General features: G+C 48.6%; 1 pseudogene; it reads right to left on the bottom strand.

The window, feature by feature from the left end:
• Positions 1-3,961: 3,961 nt before the first annotated feature.
• On the bottom strand, positions 3,962-6,571 carry LOC146784242 (MICOS complex subunit Mic60 pseudogene; annotated as a pseudogene).
• Positions 6,572-6,888: the final 317 nt, after the last annotated feature.

The following is a 6,888-nucleotide window of genomic DNA, read 5'->3' as shown; positions in this document are numbered from 1 at the left end:
GTAGCGAGCGCGCTATCAGAGCAGCTAACTTTCTTGGTATGTATGTTTTTTTTACAGGCTTTCCTTTGGCGCTACGCTTCCGATCAGCAAATGCGGCCGCTCCATGGTCTACGCACTCCGGCTCGCTACTGGTGCTTGTTACGCCTATTATTATTATTAGTAGTCCCTTTTCTTTCCATGTTTCCCGTTCGGTCCAGTTCCAGTGTGTTCGCGCAGCCGCAATGAGAGTGGCGAGCCCCTCCCAGGATCTAGGTCTCGTGTGTAGCCCAATTGGGCTGCATGCGCGTGCCTCTGGGCTAACTGGCCGGAGCGTCTCTCTTTCATGCTCAACAGCTTCCTGATAACTTTGCTGGTGCCGCCTCTCCTCGGGCTGTAATAATTAGGGCTTGTGCAGGAATTAGTGTCACCTGGGGCATTATGATATTGTGCATTTGCGGCTTTTCAGTGAGTTATGCTCCCTGATTTAAGTCCTCTATATATTTGAATACATTATTAGTTACTATACTAGGAGTCCTGCTGCCAGCTACTTGCTCACTTTGACGTCCTGATACCTGAGCTGGGCAGGGCTGTAGCAATACTTATTTACACGCTCTCGCTCACCACTACCCCCCCTCCTTTTGTGTTTGCTTTAAGACCCTTGCTTTCCTCTTGACATTCAAGGTGTGAGGAAGTACTCATCCAGTGACCATGTCTGATTATGAGACATTTGATCAGGGACTTCAAGCCCATGGCCCACATGAAGATGAGGATTATTACTATGATGAGGGCATGGAAGACGTTATTGACAAATCTGTCCAAAAATCTGTTGACAAAGCCCTCAGCTCAGCCCTGCAACCATTTTTCAAATCTCTGGATGAACTGGCAGGCCGCACCTCTGCCCCTTCCCCATCTGAAGGTACCCCTTTTCCCCCATAATCTGCCCCCACCAAACTCTCTTGGCCGCATTTGGATGGTATTATTAAAGTTTTCCAAGGAGCCTTAACAGATCATGCCTACAGTACCGGGAATCACCCTGTCCTTCTCGCTCCTCCCACTTTTTCCCCCGCTACCGACACAGATGCCAATTCCTTTTCTTCTCAGAAGTCCCACGCTCGCAAACGTTTCAAGAAACACAAGCTCTCCTATCCTCCTCCCCTTCCTACTCCTTTCACTTTTGATCCTTCAGAAATTGTCCACCCTAGGTCCTCCAATTGGACCTCTGCTCCTTCGGTGGCTGAATATATGCATCTAAATCTCAGCAAAGACTTTGAGAAAGAAGCCCGGTCCTGCCTTAAGTCAGAATGCCCTAGACCTGACCTACCTCATAAGACTGCTCTCGCCCCTGACATTGATGACTTTATGCTGACCTCCTAAAAAAGTTCAACAAGTACCCAAAGATAGGCATAGATAGAGCCCTCCTGGCTCGTCAGAATAAGCTTCTTGATGTCTCGGGCCCCCTGGCTAAAATTCTTGAACTGACCCTTTATGCACAGGATGCAAGTGTCCCCATTTAGCCTGAGGTTCCTGCTGGATGGACACAGTGAGCGGTCTGCCTCCTTGGGAATAACTGCACCTTAGCATCAGAGCCCAGCAAATCGGTGCTGCTGCTGATTGATCCACAACTCGTTGAACTATCAACTGCTGAACCGGGCCCCCTGGCTGAGGGGCCATTGTTTGGTGATCGGTTCGTAAAAGACATTGCCAATTTGTCAACACTTTCACATCTATTGACAAATCAATTGACAGATTGTTCAATCCCCTTTTTGGCCGGGCCGGTCTCGCAGGGGTTGCTCGTCCACCCACTTCAACCAACAAGGTCCTCCACAAGGTTTCAATCCTAGACACAGGTGTTATGGTCAGGATCCAGCCCAGGTGGACTTCTGCCCTACCAGACCTAGAGAATACCAAGGTTGCTTTAACAGAGGGGTTATGGTGCTTCTGACAACCAGTATACATGTAATGAATCCCTCTCATCCTTCATCTCTTCCTCTGGGGTGAAGGCTAAGCCTTTTTACACACAATTGGGCCAAGATCTCTTCGGATTGCTAGATGCTCGATACAGTTTAAGGTTATTGTATAGACCTGTTCCACACTCCTGTCCAATACTCTCTCCCTCCTCCCCTCATTTTTTCCTAGCAAGACATGTCTTTTATGGACTCAGAAATTTTAGAACTCTTGGCAAAACAGGCTATCACGCCAACATTCCAACATACACAAGGTTTCTGCAGCAATGTGTTTCTGATGGAAACATCTGCCTGGGGATTCCTCACCATTCAAACTATCCTGGCACCAGCATTCCACTTAAACTTTTTTCATAGCTCTCCCACGTCGACGAGGACGTAACAATAGCACGGCTCCGCTCACAACTCCATACGACGTCATCGGAGCCATTAGGAGACCTCGTCGGCGTGCTGACGTCAGTTTCCTTTTATTCGCGCCATCGGTGCATAACGGTTTTTCTAGGACGCTCCATTTCTTTGTAAGATTAACATTGTTACAGTTTATTTGTGGTTGTAGCAGTGCGATGACTACACAGAAGAAGTCAGGTTTTAAACCTTGTAGGGAATTTGGGGGTCATATGTCCATCATGGACCCCTACGAAGATTGCCTTTGGTGTCTGTCGTCGGATCATGATGTCAAGGGATTTTCTTCTTGTCGAAAAATGAATCCAAGCGCTCTTAAAGAAAGGGAGGAAAAAGTTATTTACGGCCGCTACGAAGAAGGAAAAGAGAGGCCGCAAGAGGACCAAGTCGAAGTCGCCGACCCTGCGCAACTCAAGGTTGTCCAAAAGACACAAGAAGAAGCTGCGCCATGGGTCCAGGCATCGTTCTTCAAAGGGTAAGTAATTGAGGTCGGCTTCCCCAGTCCAGCCGCGTCATAGAAAAGATGACATCTCACATTCCCCTTCTCCCCTGGCACCTCCGGTACATTCTCCGGCGCCGAGGGATTCGCCGGCAATCAGGGAGGGGTCTCCTGTATCTCCTGCTTTCCTTATTCCGGCTCTGGTGTCTCCGGCACCACAGCCGTAACCCAACTCATGGCCTAAGACTCAGAGCAGGCGGCTCCTGATCCATACCCACCTTTTCCGGGTCCAGGTGCAGATCCGTTGCAATTTCTAAATGCAATGTTTGGCATGTTTGCCAACGCGGCTAACCCATCTGGCGCACCGGCTGGCCCAGTGGGACTGCTTTCCTTTAGATTGGGCATTCCCCAGCATTATGCCCAGGCACAGTTCCTGCCTTTCATGCCGATGATTCCATAATGGCCTCTCCCGACGCCGAGGTTCTCTTTGCCGATCCTGCAGGTTTCTCCGGCGCCGTTGGGTTCTGGGCCGACACCTTCCCAACTTCGTGCTGCGCCGCTGGCAACTACTGAGGGACCTCCTTGGATGCCGGCTCTGATGTCAACAACGCGGTGTCTAACGCAGCCAACGCCGATTCCAAAGATGCGGTCCAGGAGGGAGGCACAGAGTCTTGTGGAAGAGTAGGACTTGCAGGAGCATGCTGTGGAGGGAGAAATTCTTGAGTCTGTGGATGACTTTGAAGGTCTTCAGGACCAGTAGATTGGACACTTCTACCGAGTGGGAGCTCTCTTCTCCCAAGGCTGTACCTTCTCAAGACGTGGCTCCATATCACACAGTTATTAGGAAGGCTGCTGACCGTTTTGATCTACAGTTGCCCACTGCTGAGGTCAGATCTAATATTCAGACTGAGGTTTTGCACTCTCCTTCTTCAGTGGTGGAGCCTATGCTCCCATTCAATGAATCACTGAATGAGCCGATTCTGGAGGTGTGGCAGAAGCCCATGTGTGCTCCGGCAGTCTCCAGGGCAGTAGCAAGACGTTTTAAGGCTGCACCTGGAGATCTAGCTTTTTTTTTTTTGTGTTTTGCACTTGGTTTATTCATATGTACCGAGGGGTATATACATTGAGAATGAGGGTACAAACCTTATTTTGGTTAGATGAAAAGCCCAATCAGTAAACCTGAGAGCTTAAAATATTTAATTGGAGAAAAAGCAGAATTAGATTTTTCATGACAATGATTGAAAACGATATATAGTGCAACACCTTGATGCAATTGGGAGAGTGCAAAAAAACAGTACTTTTTTGATGAGTAACATTCTAATACAATTCTAAACCCAATTTGGTGGAACAGTTTACAGGAATTCTGGGGTTCTGAATTTCTCTTCAAAAGTGAACGGTTAGGCAAAGGATTTCATCCCCAATTTCATCCAATCATGTCACTGCACTTGAGTTGTCCCTAACCCGACTGCACTGGCATAAGCAGAGAGGATATCTACAACTTGTTTGGTTTCTAAGGTTAGTCTGGCTTCTGTTAACCAGTCCTTTGCCACTCTTCTGGACTCCCCCTTCAACTGGTTGATGAATTTAGCTGCCAGCTCCAAATCTCCATGCTCAATGCAGTAGGAGGCGTAAGAGAGTAGCTTGAAGGTATCCAGGTCTTCAGGACTAAGCATCTTGGGGGGTTTCAGTTGTTTAGGTTCAAAGAGAAGAAGGGACTGCAGGTAAGACAAAAAGTATTGATATAGACTATTCCTGGTTTCGTCTATCAGGGCCACCCTACGTGCCAGTTTATGGATGATGTAGAAGCGAGCTCTCAGTGCTTCCTCGCTATAAATACCACGATTCAAAGACTCATGCGGAAGTGCTGCAGTTAAGGCTTGTGTAAATACATTGTCGGAACAACAGGAGATCTAGCTTTTTTAACCTCTCATCCTTCACTGGAAAGCTTGGTGGTTCAAGCTTCATGTACTTCCAAACAGTCGGCAAGTTCCTTCCCATCCACCCCGGGGGATAGGGATTCTAAAAAGCTGGAACATTCGGCTAAGAAGATGTTCTCATCGGCTAGCATGGCATTGAAATCTACTAACACCACATGCCTGTTAGGAAGGTATATCCATGCCTTGATGGACACATCCAAGGAGGTGGTGTTGACTGATACACAAGCAGCGGCCTGTCATGTGATCATGTCTGGTCTAGATAGAGAGGACTCAGTCACCAGGATGATAGGCTCTTCACTGGCAACCAGGAGACACGCCTGGTTAAGAGGATCTGGATTTTCACCGGATGTTCAAGTCACTCTGCTGGATCTTCCCTTTGATGGTTTCAGGCTCTTTGGGGCAAAGGTAGATTAAGATCTGCAACGTTTTCAGGATAGCAGGGCTACTGCTAGATCATTAGGTCTACAGTCCCAGCTTAGGGATTTTGGTTTCAGGAGATTTTGTGGATTTGGGAAGGTGGCTCCATTTCGAGGCCGTCTGCAGCAGCAACAGCAGCAGCAGAACCCCCTGTATAAGTTGTACAGAGGGAAGGGAAGAGGTCATCTGCGAGGTGCCGCTCACCAACAGGTCTCTTTCTCCTCCTCCTCCTCCCCCCCACTGAATACACAGGAAAGCAGCTCTAGATCCCCCATCATGGAGCATGTTGGACCTGTAGGAGGACAGTGGTCCCATTTTCTACAAAATTGGAAATCTGTTACATCAGATCTTTGGGTTTTAAATCTTTTAGAAAATGGGTACGCCCTTCCTTTCCAGGAGTTTCCCCCTCCTTATCCTCCTCAACAGGGCTGGTGTTCGGACGACCATCTGTTACTCCTGCAGCAAGAGGTCCTGTCTTTGTTACTGAAAGGTGTGATAGAGGTGGTTCCGGACCAAGAAAGGGTTCAGGGATGCTACTCCGTGTATTTCCAGATCCCCAGAAAGGACGGTCGGTTGTGCTCATCCTGGACCTCAGGATCTTGATTTTTTACCTCAATCAGGAGAAGTTCAAGATGTTGACCCTAGCTCAGGTTTTTCTGGTGCTGCAGCAGGAAGACTGGATGGTGTCGATCGATTTACCGGATGCGTATTTTCACATTCCATCCAGAAGTCTTATCAGAAGTATCTAGGATTTTATGGTAGGGTCTCAGCACTACCAGTTTGCGGTCCTCCCATTTGGCCTTACTTTCGCACCTCGGGTCTTCACAAAGGTGGTGGCAGCTCATTTCAGAAGGTCAGGGAGTCCTATATTCCCCTATCTGGATGACTGGCTGCTCAAAGCAAAGTCGCCAGAGATGGTGCTGCATCTTCTGCAAATACCAGCTCTGCTGTTGTTCGACTTGGGTTTTTTCAATAAATGTACTCAAATATGACCTGGTGCCCTCTCAGCGCAACCTGTTCATGGGGCGGTATGGATACTACTGTGAGTCATGCTTTCCCTCCTCCTCAGAGGATTTTAGATATCCAGAATATGATCTCAGTGTTTCAAGTTAGAGCGGCATTCTAGTCCTGAAGGTCTTAAGCCTGCTGAGTCTGTTCGCTTCTGCATTCTGGTGGTCAACCATGCATGCTGGCATATGAGGGCGCTCCAGTGGTGCCTCCAAAGGAGGTGGTTTCAACACAATGGAGATCTTGGGGAAGCCGACCTGTTATGGTGTAGTGTTTCGGACAGCCTCTCTCAAGGGAAGCTCTTACAACCTCCTTCTCCGGTGGCCACAGTAATAAGGGATGCCTGAACTCTATGGTGGGGTGCTCACCTGGGCGATCTGGAGAACAAGGGTCTTTGGTCTCCGAAGGAGAGATTGCTTCATATCCATCTTCTGGAATTGCGGGTGATACGTTTGGCTCTCAAGGCGTTTCTTCCCTCCCTTTGCGGTCAGTCGGTTCTGCTGCTGACGGACAACACTTCCGCGATGTGGTACATAAACAAATAGGGAGGAGTAGGGTCATTTTGTCTCTGCAGAGAGGCTCTGCGGCTCTGGTCCCGAGCTCAGGACCATCAGATTTTTGTGACTGTAAATCATCTGGTGGGAGTGCTGAATGTACATGCGGACAGTCTCAGTCGGCAAATCTCAGCTGATCACGAGTGGTGGCTTCATCCCGAGGTGGACCATTACGTCTTCAGGATGTGGTG

This window comes from Triturus cristatus, chromosome 11, assembly GCF_964204655.1.
Source record: "Triturus cristatus chromosome 11, aTriCri1.1, whole genome shotgun sequence".
NCBI classification, from domain to species: Eukaryota; Metazoa; Chordata; class Amphibia; order Caudata; family Salamandridae; genus Triturus; species Triturus cristatus.
Note: the sequence above shows the minus strand (reverse complement) of the source record. Positions and strands in the feature narration are given on the sequence as shown.